This window comes from Podarcis cretensis, assembly GCF_951804945.1.
Source record: "Podarcis cretensis genome assembly, chromosome: 1".
Taxonomy (NCBI): Eukaryota; Metazoa; Chordata; class Lepidosauria; order Squamata; family Lacertidae; genus Podarcis; species Podarcis cretensis.
Genome location: NC_137170.1, coordinates 103,122,966 through 103,139,911, shown reverse-complemented (window position 1 = coordinate 103,139,911; position 16,946 = coordinate 103,122,966). Strand labels below are relative to the sequence as shown.

General features: G+C 41.1%; 1 protein-coding gene and 1 long non-coding RNA gene across 4 annotated transcripts in view; one reads left to right on the top strand and one right to left on the bottom strand.

The window, feature by feature from the left end:
- Positions 1 to 16,946, top strand: part of GTDC1 (glycosyltransferase like domain containing 1) — a 236,660-nt gene that overhangs the window by 27,601 nt on the left and 192,113 nt on the right. The window lies entirely within an intron of this gene.
- On the bottom strand, positions 1,132 to 6,709 carry LOC307226639. Its single transcript, XR_013843530.1, has 3 exons — positions 6,609 to 6,709; positions 2,551 to 2,687; positions 1,132 to 2,354 (listed from the first exon to the last, which is right to left on the bottom strand). It is a non-coding gene; the product is annotated as an uncharacterized lncRNA (long non-coding RNA).

Below are 16,946 nucleotides of genomic sequence, written 5' to 3'. Positions count from 1 at the left end.
CTCAAGGGATTTATACAGGGGGAAGGTCAAATAAAGTATAACTAGTATTCTGGTGACTGAGAGGTGGTAAGGCTTCTGAGAAACTGAGAAATCAGGTCTGCCCCTCTCTTGTTCATCATTGGGGTGACTTCACATCCAAGCATCTCTCTGCTTGCAGCTGAAGTTACTCTTGTTTCCTAACCTCCCTTCACCCTCTCCAGGCCTTCATTAGTTGCACTTTTATTCATTCATTTAGAAAGGTGAAAAATAGCTGCTGTTAAGGTTTCTTCCATGTCCTATGAGTTAAGAGTTAAAATTTGAAAGAAAAATACCTTCTTAAAGGCTCATAAGATGTGCTTGTTAAGGGAATCAGTCCTTGGAATAAAATACGTCTTCCAGTATAATGGATAGTGAGATTATGAGAAGGCCACAGCAGGATATGGACAAAAAATAACCCTCCACTGCTCGTCACCCTGCAACTGATACTCAGGGGAACCTGGAGGTTCTGTTTAGCTGATTTGCCTAATGCCTTTGGACAGACCCCCATCCCAACAACCATAACTAAGGAAAGGTGTTTTTCAGCATTACTGAAAAAGTTTGCAAAAAATGTGAGAAGGTTTAGGTTCAGTGGTGATCTAGTTGACAAAGCAAGCACAGTGATGCCCTGTTGAGCCTGCATATAAGATCCTTGGAGATGGGAGATTTGAATTAATTGTAATCAATAGCCTAGAGTCCACTTAGATTCTCGCTACTCTCGTTGGTGCATTTTCCTGAGTCATAACAAAAGTTCTGTAATTGCCAGTGAGGGAAGATAACAGTGATTTGCTGTCCAAATCACAAGCTGTGTCATAACACTATAATAACACTATTTGCAGGTACAGTTTCAAAATGCTGTGGCATTTTTCTCACTTACGCCTTGAACTCGAGCTATTTCCCCCCCCCCCCTTTAAAATATGACACTGTCTGCTCATTTTCCTTTTGAGCACTGGGTCCCACCTTCGAACTCTGCAAATTAAGCATGCAGTCAAAAGCCCCATTCTATTTGGAATTTCATGAAGAAGAATTATAAATGCTGATCATCAGTTGTATTAACAGCAGAACCCCTTTTAACCACAAAGTATCTAGGAATTGACTTATTACCAAAATAAAAACCATTGCACACACCAGCTGCTTCTTCCCTTCTTAATTTCCAGCAATTAATTTATTGCCAAAATAAAAGCACTCCACACCCCAGCTTTTTCTCCCCAATTAATTTATTAGCCAAATAAAATCAGTGAACACCTCAGCTATTTCTCCCCTTTCAAAATCCAGCAATTCATTTATTAACAGGAAATCACTGCAACCCCCAGCCCTTTCTTCCCCTTCCCCCTCTTCGTTTCCAGTCCAGTAATTAATTTCCTATAACAAGTTTTATTTATAATTTCTATTGCTTTTTTTATTAGCGTGCTACACTTCTGACCCCATTAATGCTGGAGAACCAAGCTGGAATAGTGGCTAGAGAGTTGGGCTTGGATGTGTTAAATTCAGGCACAAATCCGAGCTTGGCTAGGGAGAATACTGGATGGCTTTGGGCAAGCCATCTCTCATGTATACCTTTGTCCGCCTCCCCAACTTCACAGACCTGTAGGCTTCTTCTATGAAGTACTGAGCGCCTTGGCAGATGGATGGAATACAAATACCATGAACCTTAGCCACACTGTGAGGTGCTTTGGTGGTGTGCAGGTCACTCAGTGGATGTCCGAGCAAAGGAGGATAGATTGTGCTGTTATCAAGTTTTCAGTAATGAAAGCTTCTAGGGCTGTAAGTGAGGAACTGTTAAGTGATGTGTATTAAGACCAAGTGAAAGATGGCTACCATTCGTAGGTTGGTTCCTATAGTTCTTATTTGGGTATTTGTTTTTAAAACCATCCTCCTGATAGTTGTTAACTCAATTTTAAGAACACATTCCCGTGGAAAGAAGCTTCCAGGGAGAAAAGTTAACTGTTAGCTAGCTTTTCCTAAGCTATCTCTTATCTAGGAAGAATTTTACATGTGCCTCCCAGCTAAGAGTCCCACACAGGTGGCTTCTGATCTAAGCTCTGAAACCACCTTCACAGTTTTACATGGTTCCAACCTGGCAAAGGTATACAATCAAAAGCATAAAGAAACGTTAAAAAAGAAAAATAAGGTGAAACAGTGAATGAGGAAAAAAAAGCAAGCTCAAAATTACAGAGATGGCCTGCCAAGCTCAAAAAGATTTTTTGCTGTTTTGCTGAACTCCACTGGGAAGTATGTAAGTTGCTCGTCAGAGGGCCACAGCCTACTCAGTTCATAAATCATTTGTCTTCAGTGTCATGCTTTCAGTTTTGTATCACTTTCAAAACAGCTTCCACATCCTACCAAAGAGATAACAGTATTGCATTAATTCCTCAGAGTGTGTGTAGATAAGCATGCACACATATGCTTTCCTTTTGCAATTCTGTGCACTTGGAATTTTATGCAGATTGTGGAAGGAGGCGTAGAATTTGGTCCCCCCAAAATCTCTTACTTGTGTCTTGCGTTCATGAAAATCTGTTTTAAAACAGTACTTGCCAGGTATGTAAACGGCTCCTTTGTTCATGCAGTGGAGCATCTGTCTTCTTTCTACATGGTCACGTGTCTATTCCTTATGTCTTCCATTTTCCTGCGTAAAGGTTGCTCGTCTACTCCTTTCCCCATGATCACACACACTAAGATAATAAAAATGAAACGCAGGGTTTGGAATGAAATATCAATGCAAAAGAAGCCAGATTTATTGACACACATAACTTGTGCTTTGTAGCCCAAAATCTAAAAAAATAGTTTAAACACGCCTTAGTGCATTAGTTTGTTCGAATTACCTGGATTTTAGCATAGTGGAATTTATTTAGTTTGTGATGTTTTATGGAGAACAGTTGACTTGCAAATTGCTTTGATGCCACTGGCAGCCGGTGAACAGTGCAGCTTGACATCTACACGAAGGCAGGACTGAGGGGGTCAGAGAGGCAAAATCAAGATTGTCTTAGGACATGGGTACAGACCTGGGACTGGCTGGAGGGCCAGTTAGTTATTTCCACTACCTCTTGTGCATAAGGTTTGGCAGATGGGCATGATCACCCACCTGCCCGTCATCCAATGTCACAATGTTTGTTTGTTTGCTCTGCATAAATCATGAGAGTGCTTTGAAAAGTACAGTGCCACACCCTCTTGAAAAACCACAGCAAAACCTGACAATCGGTTGATTCTTGGGTACTGTATTGAGAAACTAGTTTCAAATTACTTTCTTGTACAACAATTTGCAGGGGGCTCTCTACAAGACCCAACAACCAGCTGCTAGCTCTCTTTGCATAGTGGGTTGCAGGAACAGTTGATCAGCAAATCCACTTTTGACTGAGCCATATTTTTACCTGCCCCACACCTGATGATGCTGGGTGTAGCACAGGTAAGTGGTCTTGTGGGCCAAATGGGGTAGCTTGGTGGGCTGGAGGTTCCCTGCCTCTTCCTTAGAATGAAGGTAATCTGGTTGACTTCGGATGAAGGGACTCCTGTGCCTTTGGTGACATATGGTTTTATTGACACATATACTGTATACTGATTATACATGAGTTGGACAGGCTCACAGCATCAGCATGCTAACAGATACTGCTACCCACTTAGATTTCTAGAGAGCTTTTCAGGGTCCCAGGGCCCAGCAAAATCAAGCCTGTGTGTGTTCCCAGCTAGGCTTGGGTCAAGTTTTCTCTTATACTCATTGGGAGGAGTTCACTGTTGCACTGACTGAGGTGATTACTCCATCAGGACAAGCATTTCAGTTTCCAGATGGAACGATCAGCTTTCTCCTACTCCTATATGCTGTTCCTGGGGTTCTCCAAACCCCCAGACAAATTTCAGGGCGTATGGAAAGGAGGAGGGGGGGGGGGAAGCTCCATTGTGTAAGTGGGAAAATTAGCTGAATGCTGCCCATTTCAGTGAGTGAATTGGTATAAGCAAAACAGCTACTTCTCTCAGTGGCCCAACCACCCGCCTGCCTGGCTCTCAGAACATGCTCTGCTGTGCAATCTGTAAGGCAGGGGAAGCTTAGCCCACCCAGCCCACATCTGGTGCCATACATGCCATCAGGTATGTGATGGGCAAGGGTGGGTCTTGGAAGGAGCAATCAGGAGCCTAAAGCTACCTGTGCGCTCCCAGTTCCCTATCACCTGATGGGCCTTCAAACCCTCCTCCTTGACGTTTATCCTTAAAAGCATAGAGATGTATGTTTTCAATGGAAGTGCACATTTTGATATGGAGCAGAATTCAGCCTTCAGGGTTACTGAAATTTTGCAAAATAAAATGGTTATATCCACTTCAGGCATACGATAACTGCAAGGGCAATATTCTCTAAGTAAAATAAAAAAATTGCAGATCTTAGTTACAATGTTATGATTTGTAATGTTATGCTTTTTTCTGTTTGCAGAATAACTAATGTTTTTGTTACAACATGCACACGTGCGCACTCACACACACACACACACACACACACACACACAAACTCTACATAGGATAAACACTACAATTTAATTCAACTTGTAGAAGTAATTTTGTTCACTATTCACTTGCAAAGCATACACTGTATTCTCAACTGCTGCTTCTGTTTAGGAAACATCTTTTCAGAAGTTATAGCACATTTCTCTTGGAATATAAAGTAGTTTCAGTATACTTAGATTGCTTTGGAGTAGATCAGCAAGTCGTTACAGTGAAAGCTTTCAAGAGGCAATACATTAGGAAAAAAGCAGCAGTAGAGATACCTGTAGAGAGCACCAGGCGTGCCCTAAAGCAATAGACAATAATTAGTTGCCTTATTCCCATGCAAACTCTCCCAAGTGTTGATGTTTATAAAATTCAGAGATCAGTGGAATATCGTCCTCAAACTCTGCCTGCTGAAGTTGTTTACGCCCATTCAATTTTTAATATACCTATAAGATGCTTTGATGAGGGCATTTAGCCCGGAGAGACTTGCATGCTTTATCACACCTCGAGTGATTCCCACCCCCCAAGAAAAAAAGTAAGAGGAGTTGATCAGAGTATTCAAAGTTCTGACTTACACTTCAGAATTAATAACAACATATTAACAAAGTGTTTCCTAGGGTTTCATCTTCCAGTTTCAATGATTGAATATGATCTTTGTAGCTTCCAGTGTGGCTGGAGTGTGAAGTTCCTGCTGTCAACAATATCTGCAGTGGTAATGGCTGCCCACTGTTTGTGGATATCTGATTTGTTAATTATTAGGTTCCTGCTTCAGCTGAAGTAAGAAATCCTGGAGTCTTCCATGTGACTTGACATCCTATAGCAGGATACTATAATTTGTGTAATTTGTTCACTGTGGTTTGGTAAGGATACATTACTTGAAAATAGTCCTTTAATTTTTTTAAAAAGCCTATTTTTCTGTCTGTTCTGCAAACACGTCAATATTCTGATTGTCCCTGTTTACAGTCTCCTGTGGAGACTGTGGAACCAACTTTTCCTCAGTGTTGCAATATACAAAGACTCCTGGTGTAGATGGCACTGGCAGGGGCTGTCAATCAGAGTAGCAACCTGATTGCTGGTTTGTAGTGATGGCCACCATCTTGGATGGCTTTAAAAGAGGATTGGGCAACTTTGTGGATGGTAAAGCTATCAGTGGCTTCCAGCCATGATGGCTGTGTACAGCACTACAGTATTGAAGGTTTTCTCTGGATGCTGGTTGCTAGGAAACACAATTGCGGACCATACTCTTGAGCTCATGTCCTGCTTGCAGATTTTCCATGGACATCTGGTTGACCACTGTGAGAATGGGTTGCTGAACTAGCTGGACCTTTGGCCTGATCTAACAAGGCTCTGTTTTTTGGGAAGAGAGAAAAACCAACCACTGCTCTGTTGTGTATAAAATTGAAGGAGAATTTCGTTTGGAGAATAAAGCCTCTGCGTTCTCTATCCCATTCCACGTGTTCCAAAATATTATTTAACCCCCAAGGGGGGGGGCGGAGAACATGTAGCCCTCCAGACGTTGGGACTCCCAGTTCCCAGCATGGCCTGTGGTCTGGGAAGGGAGTTGTAGCCCAACATCATCTGGAGAATCATAGGTTTCTCACCTGATGCAAGCAGGGAGGGGAATTGCCTTTGGAGGAGGTGTACACTCAGATGCATTTCCCGAAGTGCAATTGCTGTCTTCCTGCCTCCCTTCTAAAAATCATGACCCTCTAAAAATGCAACAGTGGATTCTCTTACTGTGGTACGTTGGGTTAAGAACTTAATTCGTTCTGGAGGTCTGTTCTTAACCTGAAACTGTTCTTAACCTGAGGTACCACTTTAGCTAATGGGGCCTCCCACTGCTGCTGCACCGCTGCTGTGTGATTTCTGTTCTCATCCTGAAGCAAAGTTCTTAACCTGAGGTACTATTTCTGGGTTAGCGGAGTCTGTAACCTGAAGCGTCTGTAACCTGAAGCGTCTATAACCTGAAGCATCTATAACCCGAGGTACCACTGTACATTAATGTCACTTTTACAGAACTGTGTTAGTGACTAGGTCTCAAAAAGCAACTAGGATAATAGCAATCCATTATGGAAGATGTTGCACCGTTGTCACTTTTTTCTACATGTAGGCACTGATATTACTCTTTTCCACAAGCGTGGAGGACACTGCAACAAGAAGCAGCTCTTCTCTATGGAGAATTGCATGCTGACATGCTCAGAGATGCTCAGTCACATGACACACTCCAGGGGTGCCTTCATAAAGGTACCTTAGTTATCTTTTTCCTTTGAAAAGTAACATTAGTTGGGTCATTAGATAGCCACCAGATCTACTATGCAAAAGCTTAGGAGTTATTTATTTATTAAATTTGTAGAAGACCCCATAAAATAAATAAATATATATTTATTTGAATGTTGCATCTTGCTCTACATCATATTATAAGGGTTTAGTGTCATCAAAAAGCTGTGGCTTCCTCCACACACACCCAAGTGTACATGTGTTATTTTTGGTTTATTTTCTGTACCTATTGTGAACAGGCATCATCCATGAAGAATTATTTAAAAAAAAGATTTTGATAGTGGCATTGAACTACGTAGCAAATGTTAACAACTGATGAATGATTTACATTTGTTCCAGCTTCCAGCTGTGAACTTGTCAGCTGTCCTTTGCTTTCTAATAATAGGTGTTTCTTGATTGTTTTTTGTTTGATTTCCAAGTATATGTCATTTGTTAACATTAAGCCCTCAACCGGCATATCCTGTGTAAAACTGGTATGCTAAAGCATAAACTCGACAGTTACCTATTTATATAGAGAAATATTATTTATTGGAGTTGGAGAAGCTGTACAAAAGCCTTCAGGGTTTTTAATTTTGTTTAATTAATATATTATTTTCCTAAAAAATCTTTTCTCCCTTGCTGAAAAAAAACTTGTTGCCTGATTGGGGTGTGTGTGTGTGTGTGTGTGTACGTACACACACACACACACACACACACACACCAATCTATCTTAATATTTTATCGCAGCAATATAATGTGTTATAGAGGTGGACAAGGCTGCAGATTGAAATGTGGATCATCCAGATTGTTCCTTTCCCTAGACCATATGGTCTAGTTCTAAAAGCCTTTTGTACACTGTCTGTTCAGTTAATTGTAAACTCAGTCTTTAACATACCTAATAAAATATAAGTGGACAGATAGGCAAACTCTAGATATTCTTGGAGCACCCTGGGAATGTTAGCCATGTCAGTGTAAGAAATTTCCGGTCTCCTCATATTTGGTGAAGATTTATTGCCAGTGAACATCTTTGAATGTTGTTGTTTTACCTATACATGAATGCAAACTTTCATGTTTTTTTGATCACATACATTAGAAGCTCACGTTTCTATGGGCAAGAGAGCTATCGTCTCAATGAAAAATGCGTAAGAAAGAGAGAGGCTTTAATATACTACAGAACATTTCAGCGTAGTGTTATTCCTCCAGCAGACAGCCCTCTGCCAGTGGGTGATGTATGGTAACAAGTAAGATTTATGACAGATGGATAGTAGGATTGCTAATACACCTACACAACTTCTAGCTTCTAGTGTTCTCTGTGCCTGATAGGTTTTGTCTTCACATCCTGTTCTTTTGTTGCCCTTTGCATGGTCTTGAGACTATGAGACTGAGCATCTTAATTTGCTTTGTTGCAGATGGTGTATTCTGCTCTTGATTTAAGACAGACTGCACAGAGCCAGACATCAATAGCCATACTACCTGCTTGGAAATAACCTGTATTAGCCATTGGCAAATTTATTAGTTCTGTAGATTCTTAACTGCAAAGAGCCCAAGGTTAGGAAAGGCTGCTGTAGACACTACTGAAACCATGGAGATGGGGAATGAATTTACAAAGTTGAGTATGGAGCACGGGGGGAAGAAAGCAATTAAGCCACTCTAAAGCATGGTTTGCCGGTTTTGAAGCTGAAACCATGGTGTGGGTATGGTTAGTACAAACTTCTGGGGTGAATTATTCTTATAGGTCCCAATTTATGATTAATCAGGGCACAGGGAGTTCCCTTTAGTGACAAACATTATTTCAACTTTATTATTTATATAAGGGATTACCAAAAAGGTGCCCAAGGGCACCAGTGTGAGTGCCAGTTCCTCCTTAGGCAATTGCAAAAGTCTTAGTAAATATCCTCTCAAAAATCCACAATGCTCAGTTTCTGTTTTTAGTGGCTCAGCCTCTCCTACATAGACGCTGCCTTAATAGCTTCTGCCTGAATAGATTCCCATCTATTCTGAACATAGAAGAGGTACACAGAGCTTCTCTCTGTGAGGGAGCACGGTAGGCGCCTTTCCTCCCACTGATTGCAGGGAGCGCATTTCTGCACCATTCTGTGCTCTTTTAGATGTGGCATCCATTTTGTGCTATGCTCTCAATACAGCCATTTTGTGACTGCTGCCCACGGCACTCCCAGATGTGCCACCTGGCTGAAAAAGGTTGGCAACCTGTGAATTGTATAGCATTGTCAGCATTCATGGAGCTTTGCTTAAGTATAAGAGGGCATTTCTGAGGGAAGAAATCTTGCTTCTCTGTTACATAATGCCGCATTGAAAGAGAGGAGAGGTGAGGAAATCATAAGGGGTCTGGGACTTTTGGACTGGATCAGAATTTGCAGCCTGGAATTGGTTTGGTTTTGCCCTTTCTTTCCTAATGGACATTTTATTTGTTTGTTTGTTTGTTTGTTAGATTTAGATACTGCCCTTCACCAAAAGATCTCAGAATAGTTCAGAAGATAAAAATTTGAGATAAAAGCACAAATAAATAGTTAAAGGACCAACAAAGCAATACCTCCCCCCACAAACACATTTAAAAGGCCATAGAATATGAATCAGCCTAAGAAGAAGAGGAGGAGGAGGAGGAGGAGTTTGGATTTGATATTCCGCTTTATCATTACCCGAAGGAGTCTCAAAGTGGCTAACATTCTCCTTTCCCTTCCTTCCCCACAACAAACATTCTGTGAGCTGAGTGGGGCTGAGAGACTTCAAAGAAGTGTGACTAGCCCAAGGTCACCCAGCAGCTGCATGTGGAGGAGCGGAGACGTGAACCCGGTTCACCAGATTACGAGTCTACCGCTCTTAACCAATACACCACACTGGCTCTCAGCCTAAGACCTGATTGCAGAGGAACGTTTTTGTCTGGCGCCCAAAGATATATAAGGAAGGCACCAGACAAACCTCTCTGTGGAGAGCATTTCACAAACGTAGAGCCACTGCAGAAAAGGCCCATTCTTGTGTTGCCACCCTCTAGACCTCGTGTGGAGGAGGAAAACGGAAGGGCTTCAGATGATGAACATAGAGTCTAGGTCAGTTTATATGGGGAGAGGCAGTCCTTGAGGTATTGCGTCTGTACTGTCCTTGAGGTATTGCACGTGTCGTTATGACACAACTGTTCATGCACACCTCTTTTCTCTGGATCAAACAAAAAATGCATTTTATTCCACTACTTTTGTTTCTGAAATGTCACTTTAGGAAGTCGTATAAAAATCTGAATACCAGATGCTGAGCCTACGAAATTGCAGTAATTTTTAAGCCATGCGCAAAACTTTACTGGTTTATAGCAACACCATTGATAAAACACCATTGAGAATGATTGGCTAGGTGAAAATACTCCTATGTGGAGTAAAGTTGCAACTTTCTCCCCACTTTCCTATTATTTTAACCTAGGTGAAAAAACATTTAATTGCTACTGTGGATATTAGATATTGAAAAACATACGACAGCTGCAGCCTGTTTTTCATGTTATGCAAAGGAACACATTATCCATTTTCCCTCTAAAGTGAGTAACCCAAGTTTCAAAAGAGAAAAAGCACCTGTTAAGCATGAAAAGTGAGAAATGAGAGAAACACAATTTGCCTGCTTCTTTTGAAACTTCTGAGCTCATCAGAGGTGTACAGATTTCTTGTTTTCATGTTCCATGTGTTGGCAGCAAGCGCACTCAGGAATGGACATTTTTCAGCCAGAAAATATTGGAGCTCCACAGTCTTATGGCATGTCATGCATGCCAGTAAAATTAGAGTCTTGTCACATGTGCAAGCACATGATTTTGGTATGATGTCACCCTGAATCACATATTTATCTGTGGGCAGAAATCCAGACCCTGTTTACTACCGATGCATAGAAACTGAAACCGAAGGAGCTGTGTGTATAACAATTTCAGTGTGCATGTGAGTGAGAAGATTCTCAGCAAGGTTTACAAGACCATTCTTGAATATACTTGGTTGGATCCAGCCTTAAACATGTTTTGAGTAGTGTCACTGATTTCAGAGGATCAGCTTGTGGTTAGTCTGAAGAGAGCTAAACCTAAGCCAAGCCAGGCCATTACTTACCTCAATGCAACACAGCACCAGAACATCAGTGGAGGAGCAAAGCTCTCCTGGAACCTGCACACTTCACACTAAACCATGGTTTAGCATGGCATGGAAATCAGGCCACTGCGACTCTTTTATACCTCATAATACTCAACACAATATTGTCAATGCAGATCAAACGTTTGCCTCTTTTTAAAGCAAAGGGACTTGTGCTTTGGTAGTACAGTGGTACCTCGGGTTAAGTACTTAATTCGTTCCGGAGGTCCGTACTTAACCTGAAACTGTTCTTAACCTGAAGCACCACTTTAGCTAATGGGGCCTCCTGCTGCCGCTGCGCCACTGGAGCACGATTTCTGTTCTCATCCTGAAGCAAAGTTCTTAACCTGAGGTACTATTTCTGGGTTAGCGGAAGCATATGTAACCTGAAGCATATGTAACCTGAAGCATATGTAACCCGAGGTACCACTGTAGCTCATTATGAGTAACCAGGAAAGTGCATACTGCTTCGGGATAATCACATTTGCTTCAAAACATGGACTGGGTGGGTACAGTGACACCACTGCCTTCTTGAAATAGAACTCCTGATTCAAGTGGCCAAGGATGATTCCAGATGATAGTTTTTAAGCAAAGGTTGAAATTTAACTTCTAGTTATTATCACTTCAATAATTCCTTTAGGAAGTGTTGCATGATTAAAGATGCACATTTCTCTTATAGTGCACACTGGTTTCCAGTTCAAACATGTACTTCTCAGCTAATACCTGGGACTGGCAAGCTCTGGGTAGGTTTCTGGTTTTGTTTTTCTAATGCATTGTGAGTTATTGTGAGCTACTAAGCTCTCCATCAGGTTTTTGATTCCATCTAGCTCAATATTGTCTGCTCTTGACTGGTGGTAGCAATCCAGGGTCTCAGGCCGAGCATCTGTCTTGTGACTTACTACTTGACCATGTTAGCCATAGATGGGACCTCCTGCATTCAAAGCATGTATCCTGCTATGGCTCATGTGTGTGTCTCAACTAGGTAATGCTAATTAGGAAGTTTTTGTTTATAATTATGTGTTCAGGACAAGTGAGACAAAATGGCAGAAACATTTTATAATAATAAAAAAAAACATTTTCTCAGTATTGGAGTTTTGTTTTTGTTTTTAAAAAACCCAGCAACCCCAAAAGATGGTAGTGGTCAAGTTATTTTTTTCCAGCTGTGTGATAAAAAATAGATTCATTTACTTTGAAGTCCATAGTGGCTGAAGAATTAAATGCATTAAAGAACTAAACTGAAAGACTGTGAGCTGAAAGGCAGCAAAACAAGAAATTCTCAACAAACGTAACAGTGGTAGAAGTGCCTTGAAAAAGGGAAGACGCATCAGAAACAGATCAGGAATAAACTTGCTGGTTTCACCCCAAATCTGTGTTAGTGCTCCAAATTCTGCTGTTATTCTAAGGAAAAGCACTATACAAATACAAGTTGTTGTAAGTGCCTATAACTGTGTTGAAATAATAGGGATAAGAATGTATGAAGCTTCCTCAAGGTCTTTTTAATGAAATCCTTTACTCCCAAGAAAATGCTGAATGCGTGGTACCAAAGCTTTGTGGTGGCTATTTTAAAGTATAAAGGGAATTGTACACTGTGCGCTAATTATCACCCAATTAAGAGGAAATGGCATGTTACGAGATTCTGGAGGAAGATTATTGAAAACGTCTGTGAAATAGTTGAAATTTGGAAGGGTCATTATGGTTTTATGCTAGGCTGGAGTACAGCAGATGCTATGTGTTGCTGTTTACACGCAAGTTATAGAAGCCTTCAGAAATATTAGTTGTAGTTAAGTATGCTTTGTGGATCTGGAATTGATAGTTACTTATGCATAGGGAAGCTAGTATGGTTGAGTGTACAATGAGTGCGTCTTGATTAGTAATCCAACAGTTTGCATTTTGAATGTGAGGCTGAGGAAAAAGCAGGGTGAAAAATGTATGCAGCCAAAACTAGCAAAGGGTCTACTGGGCTTTTGGGTCTGACAACTTTACATGCCCTGAAATGCTTTTTGGATGTTAAAAATGCAGGGATCATTTATTTTGATGCCTGTAGCGGGCTCCTAAACTTAGTTACGTAAATCTCCATTCTGGGGAAAGCTACACCTGCTGAATATCTGCCTCTTTTGCTGCTCTGAAAAGCACAGGAGCTAGCTGCATAGAACTTGTCCCCTGCATATGTGTAACAGGAGGCATCTTTCTAGATCAATGCTTTCCAAATATTTTTGCCCACGGACCAGTTGAAAATTGCTGAGGGTCTTATGGGACCGCTTAATGATACGTGACTATGCATGGGATTGCAGTGTTGCTATGCATCACCCACCCTGCCTCTGCCCTGCACTCCCCAGTGGGTACCAGTTGGTGCTGGTGAGCTCCTTGTGACCATGACAATATCTGAAGGGGACCACTGGTGGGTCTACATCAGATCTTAGCGCAGTGCCTTCTTGTTTACAGCAGTCATTCATATGATAAGTGAAAGTATACAAAGAGAATATGACTGTTTCTAATGTATTGATATGCACTGAAGATTATTGGGACTTACTAATTAGTTTGAATCTGTAACAAAGGAACATTGACGATGTTAGAGTGAATATTAATAAGAACAAGGCTGATAATATCCTGAAGGTGACTTCAGGACGAGTTTAGAATAGTTGAACAATCTTGTTCATGTCTACTCATAAGTAAGCACCATTGAATTCAATAGGATTTTACTCCCATCTAAATGTCTACTGTATAGGATTTGCAACCTGATTATCATTTCAGTGGTAGTTTCTGACGATGATAACAATCTTTGAGGTGTCCAGAATAATACAAAAAAAGATAACATTGAATGAACTCAAAAACTTTTGTTGGAAAATGCCTATAAATCTGTAATTTGGAACAATTTTGTTTGTTTCCTCCCTCCCAAAAGCCAGTATTTGGAAAAATGCCGTGCCAGTGTGATGAAGAGGGCTAGGAATTGTAGCTATTTGGCATTTTCACATTTGGCAGCATGTTAATTATTGTGTTTTTAATTTTGTACATGAAGAAATACATAACACTTGCTTACCTCAAAGGGATAATGTGAAGTTTTATAATGCTGGCATAATTCCCTGGAGTCCCTGAGTGAAAGCAGACAACCAAACTGTTGTTAATAATAAATAAAAGGAAAAGATAGAATATGGCAAGCAGCAACACAAAACAAAAAATCTCTTCCTCCTCTCCAGAGGAAAAAAGTGCATGCACCAAAAAAGTCAGTTCAAAGTTAGGTAGGCATTTGCTTATCAGTCGCCACCTTTTTATATAATTGAAGAATTGCATGATACACACTAGCCATCCCTTTTTTTCCTCCGAAGATCCCGTGTTACATTTTAAGTCATAACAGTGGATCAATATTTTTTATATAGCCTTAACAATAATAGGAATTCCCTATTGTGCAGCCATAAAAACAAGACATTTTTCTGTCTATAAACCTTGCCTGTCTGTTTCCAATAGCGTCAAAGCACTAATGCCTAGAGATGATGTACTCTGGGGTAGTAAGTCAACAAGTTAAAAGTCCACCAAGCAGATGTCAAGTGCTTGTGTGTGAATTATGGGTGCTACATAAAACAGCAGTTCTATAAAAAGGCAGCCTGCTTCTTCATTTGGGAGAATGGGGACTGTCCACTCTTGTACCCTGCCCTGTATTGCTTAGATTGCAGCCAAAGTCTGTCTGTCTTCCTTGAACCAGTAGCAAGTACAGTCAGTGCTTCTGTATCTGAAAACAAAGTACTCTATGCAAGTTGAGAAACATATGAGAGTGGCGAAGGTGGCCTGCACTGCCTGAGTTGGCCCTGTCTCTGTAAACTGTTAAGTTGCCCCTTTTCTGCATAGCTACAAGGATCCTACACAGTCTTCAGCTGTTCATTCCCTGGCCTATTCATGCACCCAGAGAAGCAGTAGAAGCAGCCAGACCTCTAGCATCAAAAGTAGGACATTCACATGCTCAGGGACTAGTAGTAATGGTCTGTTCCTGTGCTGAATGTTCCCACCTAATGTTTACACTGTGAAGGGTGCCTAAAAGTAGCCAGTGGTTGTGCATGTTGCACCGCCTTGGGGAGATCATTCCATGGGCAGGAAGCCACCCCTGAAAAGTCCCTTTTGTGTGTTGCCACTATCTGCACCTTCTTCGGAGAAGGCACACAGAGAAGGACATCAGATGATAAATGCAGAGTCCTATTGGTTCATGTGGGGAGAGGTGGTCCTTGACTTACTGAGGTCTTGAGCTACATAAGGCTTCATGGGTCAAAACCAGCACTTTGAATTGAGCCCGGAAAACCCCTTTCTCTCTTTCAAAAAAGGGCTTGTGTTGTGAGACAAACATCATCATCATCATCATCATCATCATCAATAAAAATAAAAATAAGCAGCAGCAACATTAAAAAAAAAATTTGTTTGTTTATATACAATGCAGATTTAATCACCTTGAACTCATACGATTTTGATTTTCAGCCCTAATAACAATCCAGTGTTGCCTCAGCATTGTCTTAGCTGTCTTGTTTCTAGCTTAAGATCACACTGGGGTGGGATGAAGTTTGTAAATTCCCAGGTAAGTTGCAAGTATTTTTTATTTTTTTTAAGCCCATGTTTTGTGACAGCTAAATCCCTAAAAGTTGGCCTCATTTCCTGAGCTCCCCATGGCTTGAAAGTGCTGTGAGGCAGCAGTTGGCGAATTTTGATAAATGTTTCAGGCATGCCAATGGACATTATTAGGTGTCATCAGGCACCTGGCAAAATATCGTAAGGGTCTGCCGCGTGTCAGTGATGGTTGTAAATAAGCAGAGATGCATGACAGGTTCTACATTTAACGGCCAGAAAGCACACACCTTGGATGTGCTAATGCACAAGACACGGCAGAGTGCTTTAGCACATGGGGATTTGTGCACATCCTGGCTGTCAAGCACACTTCCTGAAGTGGATTTTTCAAGTGACTATAAAATGACTTCTCAGGAAGCTTTATTTGTACATTGAGGGATAGTAAACATGATGCCCTCCAGCCAGCATGGTCAATGGTTGTAGGTCATAATACCTGGAGGGACACCAATTTGGCTAGCCAAGGATGGTGGATTTGGGAGGGAAGGAGTAGAGCTCTGGTCTCTGAGATGGTTCCTTTAAGAAGGAAGTAGAGAATGGTGGCGTCACAAAGCCTCAACTCTCCACTCTTAGGCATTGGGTTTCTAGCAAGTTATTAAATCACAATTCTTTTGCACATGCCTTTTTAGCTTCTGGGTTAGCTCCTTGATGCCGTGATTCCACCTAGTTACTGGGTCCTAAGGCAGCATGTTTTTACTCATGACCTATGTATATCCTTTTGAGTCTTCGTCATGGTGTTTCTATCTGAATGCTGTTGGTGCAGGATGGAAAGGAGAAAAAGGGTCAATCGAGTCATTTATATATTTAATGCATGCATATACATATACACATTGTGTGTGTGTGTCTGTGTATTAGTGCAGAATTATAGTATACAGTAAATACAGATTTACAAACCTGGATTATACCCTTCCCCCCTTTTAAATTCTTCAAAGGGTTAGATCCAGACTTTCGTGTTCTGCAAATGATGTGGCTCCTTCCATCCATGAAATGCATTTGATCCAGGACTGGGATCCCCGTGGCTAAAGGGAGAAGAGTGATTTTTACCAATTTATCTCCCCGCCCTCCCACAACCTGCCTCCTGCACTCCAAAAACCAGCTCTAAGAATCTCCGAACCCTCCTAGGAGCAGATTTTCATAGACAAGCAGCAACCCCAGAATGAAACTCTGCTCAGGAGATGCTGCTGTTGGTGTTTTACTCATAGAGTAATCTATGAAGAAACCCTTAATTTCAGTTTTCTCAGCACAGGAATCCTTCTTTGGGATTTAAAACCTTACTGCTTTGCTCAAGCATGCTAGTTGTCCAATTATTGTACAAATGTTTTACACTGAAGGGTGATATATAAATGCATAAAATACAACACATGAGTAACAAAAGTCAGTTTTCTGTAAATACAATATATTTGTGAAACTTCCTGAAGCAGGCCTAGCTTCTCTGCGTTTCTTGAAATAACACCTTGTACCCCTTGCACAAGGTGTGTACCCTTGTACAATCTGTGTTTG